This window comes from Danio rerio, chromosome 23 (genome assembly GCF_049306965.1).
Source record: "Danio rerio strain Tuebingen ecotype United States chromosome 23, GRCz12tu, whole genome shotgun sequence".
Taxonomy (NCBI): Eukaryota; Metazoa; Chordata; class Actinopteri; order Cypriniformes; family Danionidae; genus Danio; species Danio rerio.
The window spans coordinates 6,199,397-6,223,173 of NC_133198.1; the positions used below are offsets into that span (position 1 = coordinate 6,199,397).

Genomic DNA, 23,777 nt, shown 5'->3' on the forward strand with positions numbered 1-23,777 from the left:
AATGGACTGGGCCAGAAGAATTTGGTGTAGTGTTAGGACGTTTATGTTCTGCTTATGTCATGTGTCCCGACCCATGCTGTGTCTGAAATCCCCCATATACCCTTATTCACTGTTACATACAATCAACATAGTCCACTTGAAGGAGTGAATGTAAACAAGTGAGTGAATTGGAGCACTAAGTGCACCGCAATGAGTGCTGCATTTTGTGCTTTGCTGGTTAAAAATTGAGGTTAAATTTAGCCTATGATAGTTATTTAACACTTTGCAAGTTGTCTGTTAATAAAACAAAGTATTCTGCTGTAGATCCCATCTTGTGGTCAAATGCATAAATTAACCTGGCACACAAACTTTGGTTATTTTCTAGCTGTTGAGTGATTGACTGAGTGCACATTAGAATAGTCACTATGGTTTTGAACACCACTAGAAGTAGCTGCTCTCTCAAATAGTGCTGTTTGAGGGTATATTGGCAGTTTAAGATACAGCCGCTTTATCAACTAACTTGCAATAGTCAAAGCTCTGAATCTAACAAGCCAATTTTGCCTGACAGTGTGTGGCTTCTGCATATTAAAGTTGTCTAAGTTTGCAACGTGACGATCAATAGGATAAATAGGATAAATCCGGGTTTTTATTATTTGCATACTACAAAATCCATGTGTTAACATCTTTTTTCTGGCTCCTCTTTTCTCGATTTATCAGCCCCACAAGCTAAAAATCAGCACCACATGCTACAAAATGGCGTCTGTCCTAATTTTGTTGAATGTACACTTGAGCCTTAAGTGGGGGACAACTGGTCTCTGTAGACTATAATGTTGAATAAGCTTGGTATAAAAAAAATGTATTTGAAAATATATTCTCTGAAAAATTGGCAGCCAGTGAAAAGCTCTAAGAATTAGGATATTGTGTTCATGTTTACGGCACTTTCAAAGAAGTCTAGCTGCTGCGTTCTGAACAAGCTGATGATGAGTGATTTAAGGCTTGGATATTCCACAATATAGAGCAGTGGTTCTCAAACTGTGGTACGTGTACCACCAGTGGTACGTGAGCTTCTTTCTAGTGGTACGCGGAGGAATCAAATATGTCATATGTACATGCTACGTATATTTTAAAATTGATTAAAAATGATTTATATTTAAATATGATGACATATAGCCTATATTTATGAGGTCCAAGCAACATTTCCAGGTTTTGATAAATAGGCTACTATATGTTAATACTTTGCATTTAAGTACGGGAGGGATTTATTTTATTTATTTTTTATTTTTTTAAGTACACTAGCCAACCATTTTTAATTAACTTTTTAAAAGCACATTTCAATGTAAATGTTGACATTTTATTTTATTGTTTGTTTTTACCTGTAAGCGGAGCACTTTGTTAATGTTCAAACTATTTATATTGTTTAAAGTAGATGACAATGATAAATATTTTTAATAATAGGAACTAATCTGCCTAGTTTTTTTAACTGTGCAGAGCTTTAGCTGCTTTATTGGGCCTATGCTTCTGTATTTCAATACTGGTCATCATGGTGATACTTGGAGAGACAATTTTTTTTCTGAGGTGGTACTTGATGAAAATAATTTGAGAACCGCTGATATAGAAAGTTGCAATGTTGTAGTCATGATGTGATGAATGCATGCAGCCATTTTGAGGGGTTTTTAAGAAAGAAATTGTTTAACTTTGATAATAGGCAAAGTTGATAGAAACTGCGCCTAATAAGAGAAGAGATATGTAAATAGCGCATTCGCTATTTACAGGATGCAAAGTAAGTCTAAGTGGAAAAAATGAGCATTTCACTAGCAAACAGTTAACAGTTGACAGTTTTTAACAGAAAACTGTTAAACAGAGCATCTACTGTGTGAGAATGAGAGATAATGGATCACTTTCACTTTCGCTCGTGGATAGGGAAACCTTTATGCACAGACATCAATTAGCCTATAAATAATTAATTTTGTTTGTTAAGCGCAAAGATTTGTTTCAAAACTATTTCTAAATTCAGTTCTAATTTCCAGCAAACGAATAAATAAACAATAATGACCAAGTGTGGTCAAAATACTGAGTTATTTCCAAATACACCTGCCATGCCCCATATGTTCTAGAACCTGACAGGTGGGCAAATCTAAGCTTGTTTTTAATAAAACAAATACAAATATGGATATATTAAATAATACTGCTAATAATAATAACATTATACAAAAGCAAATTGTTATGAATGAACTGAAAAAGCCCCCCGAGATGAAGAAGACATAAAAGCAGTGATTTTTCATATTTATGTAGGCTAGAAAATAATATGTTTTGTAATAGTTTAATCCTTTATATTTATATCCTATATATATATATATATATATATATATATATATATATATATATATATATATATATATATATATATATTCTTATTATATCCTATATATATTCTTAATATTTTATTTTTTATATGTAGAGATATTTGCCTATTGCTCTCTTGTGCGTATTAAGCAGCGTGTAAGCGAATTTAATTTAGTACGATTTGCTTATCCCCCAATGATGGTTGGGGTTAGGGGTGGGGTTGGGTGCCACGCCTCCTTTTTAAAATCGTACCATTTCGTACGACTGAACTAGTACGAATTCGTACGAATTAGCCAATAAACTGGCAAGACGTAAAATACTTACGTTTTCTCGTGAGATCAGGCTGCAACACCTCAAAACAACTCTTGCGCCAAGCTGAAACTAACAAAAGACTATTGCACCGCATCTGATAGGGCCCAATGAGTTTGGACCAGTGACAATTACTTCTGTGTTCTCTTTTAAAAATAGAACATTAATTGATTTCTTAATTAAACCTTTTCCAGGCAATTTTAAATATAATTAAATCACCCCACCTCCAGCTTGCACTGTCATCATCAATCTTATACTTCTACTCTTGGAGTCTCCTCTAACGCTCTGGCTCGACTTTTGACCTTTGTCACTCTGATCATTTCAGACAACACTGCTTACTTTAAACAGGAAGCAGCCAGGTTCATCACATTTACACATTTGCACTATGAACTGCATTATTTGCTGTGCATTTTTTGTATCTGCATGTTATAAGAATGTGTGTTGTCAGAGTTGTTGTACCATACTTTTTACTGACATCAAGTGGAAAAAAGCGAGCATGTTAATGCATTTGCATTGAGCAGCAATGCAAACATTGAAAAGCTTAAGCATTTAAATGCAGCCTAACAAGCTTAAGTGTGATTTTTTTTATATATATTTCCACAGCTAGAAATGTTTTCTTTTGCCCCACTGTCATAATCCAAGAGCAAGAGAAAGTTGGAAGAAAAAGAAGGTCCATGTACCACTTTTTTTAACAACATTTATTAAATTGTGCACTAACCACATCCACAAAGCTTCAAACCGAAACCAAAACAAAACAGAATGTATTAGTAATAAAATAGTATAATATAAGATTTTTCTTGTTTTGCATATTAAAATTTTTAAAAATGCATGGCTGGAAAATGACCACTTTTTTAAACATATATTTTTACAATTTTAACATTTTTTTTTTTTTTTTTTAAATAAACTGTATACACACACTAAACACACAATGCATGGATAACACACAATGTTCACTGATTTAAAAAAAATTTAATTATAAAAATGGTAATAATTTTTTTTTTAATGATCACGTAAACCAAACATCTACTTGGCTTTGTAGTTGAAATGGTTGTAGACACAATGTCATGATTTCCTGTCAGGTATAGACAGAATGCGGTTACAACAGGATGCTTTTCAGAGAAATCATGCAACATCTTTGTTCGCTGAAGGTTGAGCTTTGATTGCAGCACAAATGGAAGCGTTTAAAATGATCCTCTTGACAGGTAGGATACCATATTTAACATATTAATTATGACTTCAATAAAAACCATTGCAAATAATTAAACACTGTGTAGTTGTGAATCTGCCATCAACACAATCCCTAATTCCTTGCGTTAAAATTACAGCAGCAGTCTGTGTGAGGGGGGCATCTCAAGACAACGTTGACAGTAAGATTACATTTTTTACAACAGGTGTTTTTTTTATTTTATTATGTGCACTCTTGTTGTCTTTCTGACCAGTGTATTTTAACGAAACAATGTATTTAAGATTATAAATTTCCTAGATCCAGTTTACAATTCCAAGCCCATCTCTCAAGTTTAAGAGCATAATTACATAAAAACAGTCCATTTTGTTCTTTCATTAATTTCTGTTTAGTTTGGTTTCCATATATCACCTGTCTCCAGAGTTATACCTGTTAGCTGCCTTCGTTATTTTTTCTCTCCACCTCCACGTCTCATTATCAAACCAACCATCAAAGATCACATATTTTAGCCTAGTATTGCAGGAATCTTTCAAGATCATCTCAGACGACCTGACAAATGGGCATGGCTGAAATCACACAGTGAGAGCAGCACTTTAATTTAAGATAGCCTATAATGTTACGTTGGTATTTTTTCACATTTTTCACAAATTTGTGTTACAGATGCCAAATGTGATTTGGGATTCTTATCCAATCTTACAAAATTGTATCTTATCTTTAAATAAGAAATTTTAAATTTTGTCAATTTTGACATTAACTCTGTTAACAAGGAACCAACAGTGAATTAGCTGCTAATGTGTTAGCCTAAACGAAATAGTTAAACAAAACCAGCAAGCTTTCAGACAAACCAAGTTGTGACATTTTTATGATAGAAGCTATAATCACTTTGAAAATAATCTTTTGAAGAGACCATACAGCATCAGACTCTTGTGCTATAACTCTGTGATGCTCTGTTGGTCTCTGTAATGCTGCTTGCAGTTCCTGTGCTTACTGTGCTATGTTGTGTGGCTGACTGTAATTTCTTATGCGTATTGTCATGGAAAGTAACATCTTCAGGGTCTTTCTACTGTTTAACATCTTCATTTTTATTCTGCAAAAAATGTAATGCCATTCTCCACAAACCTCACATTGATATATTTATTCTTTACCAGCCCCTTTAACCCCTTGAAAAAGTTATTCTGTCTTTCCAAGTTCATGTTAGAGTCCAAAAGGTGTTGATAATAATTCAAAGTTGTGTCTTTTTTATTTTTTGTCTAGTTTTAATTTAAGGATCCTGAAATAAACTTTTGCCCATTGTTTTTTCATGCTTCCTGTGTTGCCGCTTGCCTTCCTTGTTGTATGCACTGGTGATGATTCTTTGTCAACCAGTAGCATTCAGCTGCAAGTCTGGATCCAGTCTTGCGTCACCGTTCTGAAGTGCTAAGGTAGTGTTTGCTTATTAGAGAGTAGAAACTGACTGAAATGCCTACCACAGTGTACCGAACTATACCGTTCAGTTACAGCAGGCCGTAATAGCTATTGTCCTAATTGTGGTCTTAACTGAAATTACTATCCAGGTAGCAAAGAATTCTGGCCCAGATTTGGCATGAAGCTGGCATAGCAGGTATTCATCCGGCTCTGGCTTACAGCATGTGGGCCAAACAAGGCCAGGGATAGGCAGAGGTGGCGCCGTCTTTAAGGCGGCACACAATTCTTGGGCAAAATGTAAAATGTAGTATTTGAACCAGATGTTACTAATTGATATGTGGGCCATGTAGGTTTGGTCTATATTGACCCCCATCTAAAATACATGTTTATTATTTTTCAATAAAGAAAAAACTTCTACCAATCAGATCACTATCAGTTTTATCAATTTCATTGCTGTTGTTATTAACTGAGACTTGGCCTAGATATGGTGCATGTTTGGCCATTGTCTGGCAACTTGGTCCAGTCATGTACTGTAATTCACTGTGGTATGTGGGTTAAGCAGAAGCTGATTGTGTGGGCCAGAGCTGGGCCAGATAAATTTTGCTATGTGGGTATGGTTACCAAACCAATACAATTAGGGTTTAAAGCTAGCACCTTTCTGTAACCCCCCCCCCCCGCCTCCCCCTGGTCTATCAAATCTTCTTACAACCCTTCAGATTTTCACCAGCATTATATGTGTCCTGAAATCACTGACAAAAATAATGCAAATGTTCATACTGGAACTGTGTCCTAGCAGTGACAGCACTATTCTGGGGCAAGGTGGGCTATATCAACGCAATTAGTGGCTAATTCATATGAATTTGTACGATCTAATTTGTACAATTTAGTACGATTTGCTCATCACCCAATGACGGTTGGGGTTTGGGGTGTGGTTGAGTGCCACGCCTCCTTTTAAAAATCGACTGAACTCATACGAATTCGCCACTAAACTGACAGACCGTAAAATACTTACGTTTCCTCGTGAGATTAGGCTGGCTGTATAGCCTAATCAGAGTTTTGAATAGTCTCAGTTTAGCCCTTAGTTCAGTATCCTTATTTTCCTGAGAGAGTCCCAAATTTCAGCTGTTATATTGTTTACCTGCAGAAACACTTCAGCCAAAACTGTCAATAGAGTCAAAATTGAAATCATTTTACCCAACTGAAAAAGTGACTCTGAAGTGTTCAGTTGACGGAGATTCAAATAGATGGACCTATGAATGGTTCAGAGACGCAGTGCAGCTTCCTAAGGATGAAGACATTTCCTTATCGAGAAACACACTTTCAATCAACTCAGCAAAAGTGAGTCATTCAGGAGTCTACACTTGCAAAGGAAAACATCTGTCAAGAATGGAAATGCCTACATCTCCAAGCAAAAAGGTGGAACTTCGTATTTATGGCAAGTAAAGACTCTTCTGCAAATATAAACATCTGTCTTTGAAAGAAATAAAAAAAAAGTTTAGAAACAGGTTATAAATTAGTTAAATTTACCACTGTGATTCTTAGGTGCGATGCCAAAACTACAAATCAAAAAACGTCAGTGGTTTAAGCCATTCTACACTGGGGAGAAAATCCAGATCAGTTGTGAAAGGATTGGTGTTGGTTGGGAATACAAATGGTATAGGATCAAAGAATCAATTAAAACTGTTATTAAAGATGCAAAGCCAACCTTCAAGATCAACTCTGCGTCTCTCTCTGACACTGGCGGATATCTCTGCAAAGCAAAAAGAGGAAACTTATCAGTGGAGAGTGAGACGCTACAAATGGAAGTTCAACGTGAGTTCATAATTTACGTCTGTGTGTTCATTTCTACTGCAGTTTTTTTCCACTGTCCATTTACTGAGGCTACAATATATCAGTTAAGTTACAGGGAAAAGCTGCTGTCATATTATGTAAATATAAATAAAGATTAGATACATTTTAGATGAGGATATGTGGTAATTATGTTCAAAACTGCATCAGTTAATGCTTAATATTGTTAACAGACCATCTGAAAATATGTACAAAAATATACCATCATTTTGTATTTAAAATAGATTTCCCTGGTCAAGAATGCAGTCTGTATCAAATCTCAAGTGTTTCACATACGACCCATACTACTCTAATCAAAAGACTTGTTGGAGACCAAATCTCTAACAATATAGATATATTTAAATCTTTAGTGCAACAATTCCCATTTGTACATACCTCAGATGAAATCCAGCGGACCTTACAGTTTGGTTTATGTTTTCCTTGTTCCCATTAGAGCTGCCTCTACCACACATCCAATCTGAATGGACAGAAGCGTTTCCTGGTGAGAAAGTGTCTATGCAGTGTGTGCTTCACAATACATCAGAAAACTGGATCTACTCGTGGTTCAGGGGCTCAATAGAAATTGTCCCTAATAATGTAACAAGCATAAAAGTAAACACTCTCACACTCTTAGTTCAGTCCAATCATAATGGAGAGTATGAGTGTCAAGCTGAGCTGAAGGGCAGGATGGTGAAAACGGCAAAAAGCAAAACACAATCATTAACAGTTCATGGTGAGTTTTAGCTTTGAGCAACATGTCATGGTAAATATCGTGATGTAACACAGTGAAATACATTTGAGATAAACTTTTTAAAAGTTGTAATACAATTTTTTTTTCATAATAAGTTAATTTTACTGACATAATATTATTAATTATATACTTAAATATAAGCGACACATGTGAGCAATGCCATTCTGCTAAAGCAGATTTGGCTCATATGCTTTGGACATGCCCCAGACTGTTCAATTATTGTACAACTATATTTAAAATTCTGTTCAAAGCATATAATAAAGACATTAGGCCTAGCTTTGAAATGGCTATTTTTCGAGTACTTGAACAAGATACAGTCATGTCCAATAATTATGAAGATGCTTTTGCCTTTGCATGTCTTATGGCTCTGAGAAGAATATTGCTTGAATAGAAATCAAGGAAACCACCTTTAGTTTCACGCTGGTTTAGTGATATGATGCCGTTCTTAAGATTGGAGAAAATTAAATACTCTCTTAGAGGATCTACTAAATGTTTTATACAGTATGGAATACATTGAAAAAGGCCTAACACTTCCCCTAAACTAAAACTAATAGAAGTCTATGCTTATGAGGATAATGCAATCAAACTCAATGGGCAAACATTACTGTTAAATACTTTCTCATTGTCCTATCAAAACTCTGTACTCTGTTACTATGTAATTTTTTTTAACGTTAGTATTAAATCATTCATTTATTTTATGATACTTTTGTTATAAATATAATTGATTTTTTTATATATTTTTTTATAATTTTTATTAATAGTTTATTTATTTATTTACTTTTTTTCTGAATGGGAGGGAGGCTGGTCATACAGGGAAAATGTAACAAAAAAAAGAAGAAAGAAAAGTCTTGTCAAATCCTTGTTTGTAATAACTTGTTTTTCTTTGAATAATAAAAAAAAGAATATTATTAATTAACACAATATCCATGTTTTATATGGTTTTAAAGCATCACAGCCAACAATCCTTCTCAAGCAAGATCCAGCATATCCAGAGTTATACACGGGGGAACAAGTCAAACTTCACTGCAGCATTCAAGAGCAAATGTTTCAATGGGAATACCTGTGGCAGAAAGATTCCGGTGGCAAAAAGGTGCAAGTAAACAGTGACTTCAAAAACCCTGTTTACACAGTCTCAAGTACTGTATACTCAGACAATGGGTCATACACTTGTCAAGTAAAAACAAGAGGGGTCACATTTACATCAACTGAGTTTATAAATCTGGTCATAAGAGGTAAGGGGAATCTTTTTATACAGTTAAACATTAGAAAATCGTCAGTTTTGTAGTATTGTTCTTCTTTTTATATGTGCAGAACCACCTCAACCGAAATTGTCAATAGAGTCTGAATGGAAATCTTTTTACCGAACTGAAAAAGTGACCCTGAAATGTTTAGTTGATGGGGATTCGAATGAATGGGGCTATGAATGGCTCAGAGATGCAGTGCAGCTTCCTAATGATGAAAGCATTTCTTTATCTGGAAACACGCTCTCAATCAGCTCAGCAAGCATTAGTCATTCAGGAGTGTACAGCTGCAAAGGAAAACATCTGACGAGAACACCAGTGACTACAGCAGAAAGTGAAAACATGCAGCTTCGTGTTGACGGCAAGTAAAGACGATTTGATAAACTAAGATTTAAGAAACAAGCAAGAAAACGTTCAGAAAATTAGAAGTACAAATGATCAAAGGAACAAGAACAAGTGTGTAAAGGAAAGATTACTTTGCCCAGTTACATTTGCTGAATCGTGCATATCGGTATGGCAGTTTGCTGTTAGCATTGGCAGACAGCTTCTAAATAGCATTTACAGACAATATTAGCAGCATACTATTATAGACACTAAGGCCCCGTTCTGCTAGTTAAATGTGACCCAATTCCGATTTTTTCCTCATATGTGACACAGATCGGATCTGTTCTATGGCCGTGTAAACATGAAAAAAAAAACGCATGCATTTGGATATTCAGAGATCGGTTTCTGGCCTCCCTCATATGTGGAAATAAATCAGATATAAATCGGATATGTGACAATGCGACTGTTATGTAAACAGGCGGATCGGATTTATTGAGGCATTCTGTTTTATATGTTAATAAACTTGCAGCAATGTGCTTCTTCGCGGTTTAATGACACAGAAGAAAAAGAGCGTGTGTGGAGACGCCAACATGGTAAACAATAAAAACAGAGGAAACATGGAGGAGAAAAGAAGTCAGTCGCCACAATTTGCTCCCACCAGACCTGAGATCTCTCTAGTACCCACTAATTCCTCTGAATGGTGGAGGACACCATATATAAACCATAGGTGCAAGCTGCAATGACGGCCCTTTCCCCCCTCCGCCTCAAAATCGATTTTAAATTTGAGCGAACTTCGTGTTGTAACTTTTGCTTTTTGTCGCTATTTATACACGAACTGCGGGCTACACAAAGAACAACTTTATTCTCTCTTACACCCGTGTGCACACAGACAAAGGCTACATCTTCAAATACACACACACACACATACACATCAGGGCTATACCATTACATAAACTGCATGGGGGTAAATCTGGACTGAACGATTCACTGCTTATTCTACACTTCACATATTTTGCAGGGCTAAAAGCAAGCTAGTGCTTCCACAGCTTCCATCCTGGCTAGTGTGCATGTGCAACATTGTAAATGGTATGGCAAGTGTAAACACATGAATTGGATATGGGTCACAATCAGGGCTTTACATTAACTTTTTTGATCACCAGCCACTGTGGCTAGTAGATTTCCAACATTACTTTCACTAGCCACAATTTTGTTGTTTGGAAAATATATTTTATCTAAATAAATGTGACTTTGATATGTTAAAATGACTTGATTTAGATGTTGTGTTGTCCCAGATCAGCAGTTAATTTACACAAATGGTTGGATAATCTCATATTAAAGAAATGTAATTGTAAAGGATGATAATTAAACTATATTAACAAAAACAACTGTAAGCAAAAGAAAGCAGGTAAAATACCACGAGTGATGAAAGGATGATCACGTGCCTGAGAATAATTAAAATGAAAGCAGTAACTGCTGCTGTTGCTTACGAATATATATGTATATATTTTAAATTTTAGCTCTTAAAAGCAGCAGGACTGTTGGTACACAAGCATCGTTTTTTTTGTCTAGTCTTTTTCAAAAAGAACCGAACGCAAGTGAACGGAAAAAAACGCAAGTAAACGGGAACGCGTATGCTTTAAAGTTGCGCGCATCACATCTCCTGTGCGCGCGAGAAAACATCCTCTCATACGGTATTCCCCTGCTTTGTTTCGCGCGAACACAGTTGTTTTCAGTCGTGCTGTTTCTCGATTCTAAGATCACATTTGCACGCATATTGGGCCATCCTTATTCTCGAGTCGAACCCTGCTTTAAGAAAACTACGATGTAAAAATTATTTCCAACCTGCCAGAGTGGCTAGTGGGAGCGACTGTCCTACCCGCCAAAGCTGAAATCTACCCGCATTTGGCGGGTTGGCGGGTGTTAATGTAAAGCCCTGGTCACAATTAAAACAACGTGTAAACAGACCAGCCTGATCTCACGAGAAAACGTAAGTATTTTACGTTTTGCCAGTTTAGTGGCTAATTCGTACAAATTCGTACGAGTTCAGTCGTACGAAATGGTACGATTTTTAAAAGGAGGCGTGGCATCTGACCCCACCCCTAACCCCAACAGTCATTGGGGGATAAGCAAATTGTACTAAATTGTACGAATTAGATCGTACGAATTCATACGAATTAGCCACTAAATGAAAAAGTTACGAATTGCCGTGAGATTGTGTTGAAACAGACAGGCAAAAAAATCAGATATATGCAACAAATCGGAATTGAGCATCAAGACCTGACAGTGTAAACGAGGCCTTAGATGTGACACCAAAACCACAAACTCAAACAACAATAGCTGTGTCATATCTGCTGAACATTCTATGGGACTAAACAAGGTAACTATTTCTGCCCTGTAACTTGTAGGTGTGATGCCTAAACCAAGCTTAGAAAAACATGAGTGGTTTAAGCCCTTCTACATTGGTGAGAAAATTCAGCTTGACTGTAGTATGGCTGGTGTCGGTTGGGAGTACAGCTGGTATAAAGTCAAAGGATCAAAGCAAACTGAACAAATAAACCAACATCCGGCTTGCACTATCAACTTGGAATCTGTCTCTGACAATGGTCTCTATCTCTGCAAAGCAACGAGAGGAAACTACTCAGTGGACAGTGAGACTCTGGAAGTGCAAGTACAAAGTGAGTCAAAATGTTACCTCTTTGTGTTAATTTCTACTATGGAATATAGTTTAAACTATAGACCCCACATAGACTATAGGTCTGGTGGAGACAGGACAAATCTAAGCTCATCTAGAATGTTTCTGTTTCACTATTAACATCAATAAGTGAGAACTGGATATGTGTGAGGGAAGAAAGGACGAAACAGTGGAGGAGAAGTGCGTGGAGAATAAATAGTGTAGATTGCGTCTAAAAGAGACTGTTTGGGAGAATGGGGGGGTTGTTTGTTGGAGACGGTAAGTCGGAAGTAATGTTGAAGTGGTCAGAAATGTGCAACTGTTTAGCTGACTTTATCAGAAGTGCAATGTCTTGTGTATATAAGGTCAAGTCTCTTCAAGATCAAATCAAGATCCCCTTTCGGCTGTCAGCATATGCACCAAATTAAGTAAATACTCTCAATTATACAGTGGTTCCTAGAAAGAAAATCAAAATCAACAAAAATTTGCATTTGAAGATCAAGTTTATTTATATAGCATTTATGCTTTACAGGAAAAAAATAATCTAATGATATGCGCAAAAAAAAACAGTAACAACAATAGGCACATAATAAGAAAGAACATAGAAAGTGTAACAATAAAAAGAGCAAGAAATTTTTGCCTAATTAAAAGATGCTATACAGTTGACCAACACTAAACAAGATTAAAAACAGGACCATTTTGACCCCCCTATGACCCCCTGAAGGGAATGCTTCAAAAGACCTAGAAAATAAATAAGTCTTTAATTTCGATTTAAAAATAGGCAGCGACAAGCCTTTTTTAGTTCTAATAGCAGGGCGTTCCAGAGGCGAGGACCTGCAATGGCAAAAGCACATTCGCCCCTACTTTTAAGGTAGACCTTGAAACTTTTAATAAAAACTCATCTGCAGAACGCAAGTGTCTGGATGGAGTGTAAATAACAACCAGTTGGGAAATTGACCATGAAATTGACAGACCATGTAGGGCTTTAAACACAAAGAGAAGGATTTTAAATTTGATTCTTTGTCGCCGATAACCAATGGCTTTTTGTTAAAAATCTAGCTGCTGCGTTTTGCACTAACTGTAGGCGAGCAATTTGAGACTAACGCCCCATTCACACGGGGCGTCAGCGTCAACGCTTCCCATTCACTCAGGCATTGCCGAACTGCATTGTGAATCCGTCTGCGCCACTTCAGAGGCGTTGCTCGCTGCAGAAGTTGGGACTAGCTCAGCTTTTCAAGCGCCAACGGAAGCATCAGCCAATCACATCGCTGTATGCAAATACACCAGCTAGACAGTGGCCTATTGCTGACTGGATTTCATTGGCTGACGCTTCTATGATGATCGCTTCAGCCCCAACTTCAGACACGCCTTCAGTGTGACAAGCCCCGTGTGAATGGGGCGTGACTGAGCTCAACTGCATTTGGCAGTTTACACTTACTAAAAACTTGTAATTGGTCAAGAAAAAATAAATTTGGCAATGTATGACTGCTTTAAATTCAGATTCAGGTTCTCCATTATCTCCCTGGCCACTTTCATGTTAGAGTTTGGTTATTTTACTCTTTTTCACTTTAGAACAACCTGAACCCCACGTTCAATCTGAATGGACAGAAGCGTTTCCTGGTGAGAAAGTGTCTATGCAGTGTGTGCTTCACAATACATCAGAAAACTGGATCTATTTGTGGTTCAGAAACTCAATAGAAATTGCATCCAGTGAAGAGACAAACATAAAAGGAAACACTCTCACGTTCTCAGTTCAGTCTAACCATAATGAGGACTATGAGTGTCAAGCAGAACTGAAGGGCAGGATGGTGAAAACTGGAAAAAGCAAAACCCAATCATTGACAGTTTATGGTAAGTTGTATTAAAGGAGTCAACCAAAGAAATACTGTGGTTGAAAGAATTGAAAGACAAAAGTGGCATAATATGTAAAATATTTGATGTTTTTCATATATTTATGAAATAACACACAGTATGACTTTGCTGTAAGCTCTTCCAGTTGCCGTGCTGACTCTGGAAACTGATCTGAGTGATATCATGAAGGGTGAAATAACCCTCAGGTGTAACATCTCAGATGGCAGACAGTGGAACTACACCTGGTATAAGAATGAAATGATGCTCAACGCTTCATCAGAAACTCTGACAGTGAAAGGAACCGAAGAAGCAATTAAATGTGAATTCAAATGCAAAGGAGTAAGGACGGAGATACCACTTTTCTCTGCTACAAGTGAGGGTTATGTAGCCAATAATTTAAGTGAGTAATTGGTTTATTTATCATTAATTCTGACATACAGTGTAACTTTATTAATGTATGCAAAAAATAAATAAAATACAGGTATAGGTGAACTGGATAAACTAAATTGACTGTAGTGTATGAATGTTTGTGTTGTGTAAATGAGAGAGGCTGTTTCTCAATTCCAAGAACGCAGAGAATGGACTTGCGTTCTTGTGGAGAGCGGTCTTGCCAGGTATCCTCGGAAGAACGAACTCAGGAGACCAGGAAGGCAGAGAACGCGTAATTATTTAAACATTACAGCATTTATATAACCATTTATTGTTTCCCCCATCTTCAAAATATATACTTTGCATAAAAACATTATAAATATATGTTGCACAATATAAATAAAACAGATTTTAATACGAATTTCAGCAAACAAACAACCCTTAATGTGTTTATTTCTTTATTAAGATATCCATGTTAATGTTTACTTTCACCGTTTCATTTAGGGAAACTACTGAGGTAAATAAGTGATATCTCTGAACTTTAATAATAAATCTAAATAAAATGCTGCGCTTCCCACCTTCAGTCGCAATGACTTCTGGGACTTCCAGAGCGAGTTCGGTGCTCAAGTCTGCATCAGTGCGTCCTCGATATCAAGAACACATCCGGGAAGTTTCACGCGTCCTCCGTACTTGCGGTCCTGAGTATTGGAACTGAACTTAGGCAGCTGATGATGACGTTGCACGAGAACACGAGGACGCAAGACCGCTGAAGAACGCATATTGAGAAACAGCCAGAGAGTCTTTCCCAGCACTGAGGTTTCACAAGTTAGGTTTCGGCTGGATCCATTTACGGTTTACACTTTAGTATATTCAACCAAACTAAAGATACTAAAGTTAAAATTGTAAATTAAAGCACACTTTTTTTTAAAAACATTCCTTGCTACAGTTTTTTAATGAAAATGCTATGCATATATACAGGGGTTGGGCAATGAATCTCAAACTCCTTGTTTTAAACAACAATAATTTATAAGTATAGTGTAGGGCAGGGGTGACCAACCCTGTTCCTGGAGATCTATCTTTCTGCAGATTTCAGTTGCAACCAATGTCAAACACACCTGCCTGTAACTATCAAATGCTGTTTAGGTTCTAATTAATTGGTTTAGGTGTGACTGATCAGGGTTGGAGCTGAACTATGCAGGAAGGTAGATATGCAGGAACAGGTTTGAGCACCCCTGCTGTAGGGCCTCCATTTGTGGCCAATGCAGCATCAATTCGTCTTGAGAATGACAGATACAAGTCCTGTACAGAGGCATTTTAGCCATTATTCTTGCAGAATAGTGACCAGTTCACTGCGTTGATGGTGGTGAAGGAAAACATCAAAGTCTGGTGACTGTGCAGGCCATGGGAGATGTTCTTCACTTTCGTGTTCATCAAACCACTCTGTCACCAACAGTTTTGGGCAGTAGCGTCGCTGCAAGTAGTGATGCTACTAACTTAACTACATTTCTCAGTAGTGTGGCGGTACTGTCGCTACTTTCTAAATCAAATAGCTTTTCAGTAGCAAAGCTATTTTTTTTTTGTCAAGTAGAGCAGTATTGTCCACACAAGCTACAGTTACAGATCGCGAATTAATAAGTGACGGTTCCAACATTTGCCTGTGTCTAGCTGATAAAACTAAATCAATTTTACTATTAATATAGTTACTAATTACTATTACTATAGTTACTAATGATACTACATTATATATATATATATATATATATATATATATATATATATATATATATATATATATTTATATATATATATATATATATATATATATATATATATATATAATAGCCCCCTTTGAATTATTTTTTTCTTTTTGAAATATTTCTCAAATGATGTTTAACAAAGCAAGAAATTTTCACAGTATGTCTGATAATATTTTTTCTTCTGAAGAAAGTCTTATTTGTTTTATTTCGGCTAGAATAAAAGCAGTTTTTAATTTTTTAAACACCATTGTAAGGTCAAAACTATTAGCCCCTTTAAGCTATATATTTTTGATAGTCTACAGAACAAACCATTATTATACAATAACTTGCCTAATTAACTAACCTTTAAATGTCCCTTTAAGCTGTATAGAAGTGTCTTGAAAAATATCTAGTGAAATATTATGGTAACACTTTACAATAAGGTTCATTAGTTAATGCATTTACTAACATGAACTAATCATGAACAACACATGTACAGCATTTATTAATCATAATTGAACATTTACTAATGCGTTATTAACATTCAAGTCCATGCTTGTTAACATTAGTTAATGCATGAACTAACAATGAACTACTGTATCTTCATCAACTAACGTTAACTAACATGAACAAATACAGTAGTAAATGTACTGTTCATTGTTTGTTCATCTTAGTAAATGCATTAATTAACATTAACTAATGAACCTTATTGTAAAGTGTGACCGAAAAGCATTATTCATACAGTTTTAGAAAGGAATGCTAATTTAGTTTTATCTTAATGTATCTCTTTAATCGTTACAGTGTTCAGAAGAAAAGTACTTCTGTCCATCTCTGGAATTCTCATCTGCTTTATTGTAATCATGATCATTGGATGCATCATTCTAATAAGCAAATATAAAAGACCCTCACAATCATATAGAGTTGTGGGTAAGTGTCAAAGGTCACCCATGTTAGTTTTGGTTTCACTTCACATCTTAAATGTTAAAGGGTCATGAAACCACCATCTTTCAGTTCAAATCTACTGAAAGTGACATCGTCTCAATAGAGATGTTAATTTCGGAAGATGAAAATAGGGAAAAGCTCAAAATTAGCTAGTCATTCTCTACGATTAGAGCAGGGGTGTCCACACTCGGTCCTGGAGGGCCGGTGTCCTACAAAGTTGAGTTCCAACCCCAATCAGACACACCTGGGCTAGCTAATCAAGCTCTTATTAGGTTTTCTAGAAACATCCATGCAGGTGTGTTAAGGCAAGTAGGAGCTAAAATCTGCAGGACATTGGCCCTAGCTCCAGGTCAAGTTTTGGACACCCCTGAATTAGAGCTAATAGATGTTAATGTTGTGTTAATCGATGTTCACATACACAAATCAATTAAAACCTCAGAAACTTTAGTTTGACGTTTCATGACCCTTTAAGGAAAAAATGCATGCTATGCTAATGTGTTTTTTATAATATTAACACTGTAATGTTGTTCTTGTATTTATTAGCGAAGAGAGAAACAGAGGACTGGTATTCTCAGAGGCAGACTCAACAAACGGTAAGATTCTGCTTTACTGTGTTTGTCTTGTTTTTGTTTTGTTCCCCACATTTACTGTTTATGTGTCTATCATGTGATTTCTCTGCAGAGGCGGCTTTACAGCTAAGGAAGTACATGGACTAAATACCAGCAGTGAAAATGTATGTGCCATTTGCTGTGTTTGGCCGACATCATAATCAAACATATAGACCAATTAACTTAAACAAATGATACTCTCTATATCATAAAGCAAAACTATTTTAAACCCTAAACACTGGGTTGATTATCCTGAAACCTGCTTACTTATTTTGCTTACACTTTATTTTGATGATCCATTTGAGTATTAGTAGACTGTTTGCTTAATATCTGTTGATACTGCTCCGTCAACAGGCATTTAACTAACTATATGAAACTTTACAAGTACAGTGTTTTCTCAATGATTTTTTCCAACTGTGGCGGCAGACTCTGTTGGCCATTTTACACAGATCTACCACTACATGTGGCGTTATTTCATTGACAGATGTCATGGACGCAGTATTAAGTCGAGATCGCATTCATGTAATAGCCTACGAGCTAATCTCTGCTTGAGCACCGATTTCCTCTGTTCGTGCACAAAACTTCTTGCGCACCCTCAAATATATGCTGCTCAAGTGGCAATTTTCTTGCGCGCCCTAAAATAAACGCGGCTGAAGTGTGATTTAGTGCATTTATGTATTGAGTATATCGCCAACATTTATTAGATTTGCTAGGAATATTTATAAATGTCTCCGATAGACTTGCGGTGCGGACAGCGGCATTAATGCGTCCTGAAGTAAAGTGAAACGGCTATAAATTTCAGCAAGATAAAGTCATTATATGCAGAACCACAGACCATTATCTATAAATAAACTATAATTATGGATGTGTTCATCCTAACTGAAAGCTACGCCGTGTTTGCTGGTCTCACGGATCACCGATCTGGTCAGCACGTCGCCTTAAAGGGTTAAACAGAACGTACAGCACTACTACGGTTACAGAAAAGTTATTATTCACTTAACTTTTCATACGTTTTACGTTTTTAAAAAACGACCGAATATTTTGAATAAGAAGCTGTAATGTACTGATAAATTTTGGTGTGGCGCCCCGCCACGGAAGAATGAATGTAGCGGAAACCATGAAGTACATGTCAACTTGCACTTACCCCAACCAAAAAGTCTAATTATAATCTAATTTGGAGGGGGTAGGTGGGTCTGTGACCAGCGCTCTTCAGCTGCAGGACCGGATGGCTGCCCGCCCTCATCGAACTATATCCACATCCCCTGTCCCCATCTCCTGTTGCGATGTTATGTCTATGTGTTTATGTGCTTTTTTTTCTCCCTGATCTCACACTGGGAAATTGTATGAGGAGATTAAAAATTGACACTGTTACATAAGCCTCTTGACATGAAGTCTATTATTTTGTCTTATTCTGTACATATTGATCAAAAGCTTTTATGCTTTCTACTGTCACATGCTTATATGTTTCTCTAAAGTACTGGTTTTTATTTTCTAGTAACATTGTATTTTTTATATTTTGTTGTGGATTATTTACATTTTCATGATTTCCTCCAGTTCATCCAGTCAACTTAATCCAAATACACTACTGAGGAAAAGAATTAAATAAATACATAAATAAATACATAAATAAATAAATAAATAAATAAATAAATAAATAAATAAATAAATATTTGTATTATAACTAATTACCAAGACACCTTAACAATCTAATAAGAAGTCTGAGTGTAGTTGATTACATCATGTACTTGTGCAATGGAAATAAATTAGCTTTAAATTATTAATTAACACTCGGCTTGAACTAGCAAAACAGTAGCTACTTACCTCACAAACTTCCTATTCAAATTCCAGAACAACAAACGAGCAGACCCTGCCATCTAGTGGTGATATACAGTCTCTAATGTCTTAATAATTTTTCAAAATCTTGTAGTTCACCTACAGTTCTCTTGTGAGTCAAATAAATTATATATCAACCTTGTTTAAAGAGTGGCTTTGGTCATTTGTTGATGTTTAATAAGATTCTGCTATCATCTGCATCCAGGTAGCTAACTTTTTTCCTCATCTCACATAATTATAATTAAAAACTCTTCTAATATACATAAACTGCAGATATAAGTGCCTGCTCAACTGAAAATATCTAATTAGCCAATCATTTGGCACCAACTCATAGATTTGTCCTGCCTTGTGTTAAAGGCTAGTATTCTGGCTAATATTTTCTAAACTTTAGGCACCTAAACAACTGAGCATCTTTTAAACCCAACAACAAACCTGAGTACTGATGCAGACAATCTTCATCCCTTTATGACAGGGGTGCCCACATTTTCACACAATGATGGAGATCAAAATCTTTATATTAACTACCATTAGAAAACCTGTAATGCTAACTTGGTCGCAAAAACAAAAATGTCTCAGTTTTAGGCTGACCTTTTCAGGCTTGAAATGAATGAATGAATGAATGAATGAATGAATGAATGAATGAATGAATAACACCACAGTACACAGTACCCGGTTCTCAACTATGTTATTCAGACACCTCACCCCCAAACCTAACCCCTCTCCCAGATTTTCCGGGGACAAATGCTGGCTGATATGCTTATATACTGAAATTTGTTCTAATTTGTCTTTTCATGTTGTGTTGAACATTCAATTAATTTTTTTAATATGCTTTTGTTTTTTGTTTTGTCTTCATGTACAGTACTTTGATCAGCCCTTTTGCTGTTTAGCTAAACTGTCACAAAGCTCCAGGGGCGGTCTGGCCATCAAGAGCACGAGGAGGACTCCCTCTAGCCTAGATATTGATTTGGCTTCTACCAGACAAACTTTTTTTATTATTATTATTTTTATTATGGGCACTAACACCTAAAATGATATTTACTGAGTTTAACATTCAAATTAAATAAAGGATGAAAAAAAAAACAATTAAAATCTAAACCTGTTAGTCTTGACTGGCAACATTGCGGTTTGATTAATGTTATCCACCAAATTGGTTAAACATTTTACATTTGTTTTTCTAAAACAAACATTCATTCATTCATTTTACTTCTGCTTTGTCCCTGATGAGTACTGAGTATATGAGGCAGAAAGATATTAGGGAAATTGAGGTGATACAGAAAGCCTTTAATTACATTTCACGGCCTCAGCCTGCTTAAAAATAAACAGTAGAAAACTGTTGACATACGCTGAAGAGCCCCACTACTTATCTACTGATACAATTGTCAAACTCTTAGTTTGTTTTTTTTTGGCCTGAAATTGTGTCTGCCCTTCAATGCTCAAATAATCTTAAAACTGGTTTCTTAAGCAAAACAGTAAAATCACTAAACTAAAATGTCCTCCACAGTCTCAGAACTCAATCCAGTCAAGAAACTTTCCCAGATAGCATATGAATGTAGGCCACTTTAGGCAGTTATACGGCACTGGTGGTCTTCCTTCGGCCCAGACACAATGAATGTGAGTCTGAAGTGGCCCACCTGTACAATGCCAAAGTGGGTCCAAAGATTAAAATTCATAAATGGCAAAAGGCAAAGATTTGGCACTTATGGCAAAATGTAATCTGAATGTGAGCCCATGTGGAAATTGATCAATTTGGCCCAAATGATGGAGGACAAATGTGGGCCACAGTTGGCAAAAAATGTGGCATACATTTTAGGGTAATCTGAGTCTAAACCTAAAGTGGCTCACACGTGTAGGTGCAAATGTGGCCCAGTTATCCTAAGACACATGTGGGCCAGTAAACTGAACTAATCTGGACTGTACTAGAACTTCTATGTTAGCTGCTTTAACAAATAAGCTGCTTTGACACATTGTAAAAGCGCTACTGAAATAAACATGAATTGAATTCAATCGCAGCATAAATAAAGCAATTCTAAAAGTAAAATGAGATGCAACCTAATCCCTGCTTCATAATTAGTTGTACTTGATAAAGTGCTAATGATATTGGTTCCTGTGTTATTGCCTGTACTTTTTCTATTTTGTACAACAGCATTACATAAAATAATGTTAAAGGCATTATTTTTAGTTTCTAAATATTCTACCTCTGTTCATTCATCCCCTTCATGTGATATTGCAGAGCTCAGCTATCATCGGTGTGTGAAAGAGAGAGAGAAAGACAAAATGAGCAAGAGCCAACAGGAATAAGGATAGACAGGCCTCATAAATTGTCTCCATCCAATTAAAGGCTAGAGCATAGATTACTGTGCAGCGGCTCAGCCAATCAGGAGACACTGCTGGCAAGTACAGCAGTAAAATATTGAAGGGCTGAGTGAGCATGTATGTTCTCCTCTGCTTCTACACCCACTGATCCTTAAGCTGTGGGCCGGTTAGTGAATGACACCAGGCTTCCCAAGCCAACATTTATTTTTTAAAGAAAACCCAAAGGAGACAATTTCAGTGCTTTTCTAAGTCCCTTTGGCTTGACATTCCATTAAGTTCCTCGCTAGGACATTCAGCACGTATGGTAAGTGGCTTTTAAAATATGATGCATGCATTTTATATCCAGGGTTTCTTTAATTACTTGTCAATCCTTGTCATTGTTTATTCTGTCATTTTACTAAATGCTTAATAACCCATTTTGTTTAAGATATATGAGAAAATCTAATTTGGTGTTGGGTCAGTACAGTTTTTCTTTTACAGTATTTCTGAAGCCAAATAGGACAATGACTTTCGTAATTAATCGGAGCTATAGTACACCCTTGAATGCTTACTTTTATAACAGACTTCAGTGCATTTTGCCCTGTAGAAGGGTTCAGATAATCTTGGAGATGTTAAAAATAATAAATTTGTAATTTATTCAATAAAAAAGAAATTTATTCCACTTGTTTTTCTATCAATGTTGAATTGCAAGATGTAAACCTATAGTTTCTTAAAAGTATAAAAATTAAATGTTGTACAAAAGTTTTGTTAACATTAACATTTGTTTTTGAAAAAGTATCTCGTAATCCAGTTGCTTTTTTTAATCTAAATTAAATGTTTTGCAAAAGGAATATTTTGCAAAACCATCAGTCATTTGGACCAGTTTATATGCTTTATATAACCAGTAGAGGGCGCAATATCATATTGTATATCTTAGCAATAAATGGAAGAGAAAAAAAAAAACAATGGGTAATTAGCAAGCAACATCAGCTGAAAAAAATAATAGTACTCTGCAAGTTTTTTTTTTTTTCTTGCATTTATTCCATGTGTTTTATCCTTGATTACATCTACCATATGTGTATTCAGCCTAGGCTCATTGGCAAAACTGTAAAAACATAAATATATCCTACCGTAAGTACAAATTCAAATATGAATAACAGTTTTTCCACACTTATCAGAACCTTAAATTTCAGAAATCTGTGATACATACCGCAACCAAAGAAACCAAATGTTACAGAAACAACATACAATTTCAGAAATGTCACCCTAAGCAAACTTTTTTTTTTTAAATAAGCAATAAAACCAACTTAAAATATAAACATAAGAAAAAAATACTTAAAATGTCTGACTTACACCACATTCCAAAGGTGCTCTGTTGGATTTAGATACTTTATAGGCAACTTGAAAGGTTAAATGATGGTAGATACATACATACAACTCATTGTCATGTTCAGGAAACTATATTGAGCTCTGTGACATGGTGGAGTATCTTGTTGGTTGAAGCCAGCACAATTTGAGCACACTGTGGTCATTAAGGAACAGACATGGTCAAAAAAAAACAATACATTCAGTTAAAATGTAATATTTAAACAATAAGAAATTGGTGCTAAATTGGTGCCAAATGTGCCAGGAAAATATTGCATCCATAACTGCACCACTAGCAGCCTGAATCAATACAGGGCAGGATGGATGTATTGTTTTCTGTTGTTTACTTTTAATTTAGACCTTACAAATGCTGCAAAAAAAAATTCAAGACTCATCAGACAAGCATTTTTCTAATCTTCTGTATTGCCTTCTATATCGTTTTGTGTGCATTGTAGCCTCAATTTGCTGTTCTCTGATAACAAGGGTGCTACTTCTTTGCTCTTATTCTGCAGCTGCTTCAATTCTTGATGTAAGTGTTCAGAAATGCTCTTCTGAAGAACCTGGTTGCAACGAGTTGTTATTTGAGTTAAAGTTGTAATCTGAATTTACAATGTTTATTTTGCTAGCTCACATTGTTATTTGTAAAGTGAATAAGTAATCCGTGTAAGCTAATCCACTGAATTAAAACGTTTTTTTTGGTAATCTTCAATTAAAGTTCGACAATTTGCTTCTGTATTTGAAGTGGCAGT

At 35.9% G+C, this 23,777-nt stretch overlaps 2 protein-coding genes and 1 long non-coding RNA gene across 9 annotated transcripts in view; all 3 read left to right on the plus strand.

Moving 5' to 3' along the window:
* Window positions 1-23,777, plus strand: part of zmp:0000001139 — a 308,609-nt gene that overhangs the window by 25,650 nt on the left and 259,182 nt on the right. The window lies entirely within an intron of this gene.
* LOC110437845 (hemicentin-2) lies at window positions 2,842-18,906 on the plus strand. Of its 6 annotated transcripts, none has more exons than XR_012398966.1 (14): window positions 2,842-3,833; window positions 3,957-3,998; window positions 6,363-6,653; window positions 6,761-7,030; window positions 7,500-7,778; window positions 8,744-9,028; window positions 9,108-9,398; window positions 11,767-12,036; window positions 13,605-13,883; window positions 14,020-14,283; window positions 14,431-14,544; window positions 16,790-16,915; window positions 17,474-17,523; window positions 17,612-18,906. It is a non-coding gene; the product is annotated as a hemicentin-2 (long non-coding RNA). The 6 variants fall into 6 exon arrangements; XR_012398967.1 differs by having other exon boundaries at window positions 14,452-14,544; XR_012398969.1 differs by lacking the exon at window positions 14,431-14,544 and having other exon boundaries at window positions 17,612-17,663; window positions 18,726-18,906.
* syt2a (synaptotagmin IIa) overlaps window positions 21,828-23,777 on the plus strand; it is a 133,984-nt gene continuing 132,034 nt past the window's right edge. For both annotated transcript variants that reach the window (XM_021469891.3, XM_073939777.1), the window contains exon 1: window positions 21,828-21,988. The gene's annotated coding sequence lies outside the window, so the exon portion shown is untranslated. The remainder of the gene's footprint in view (window positions 21,989-23,777) is intronic.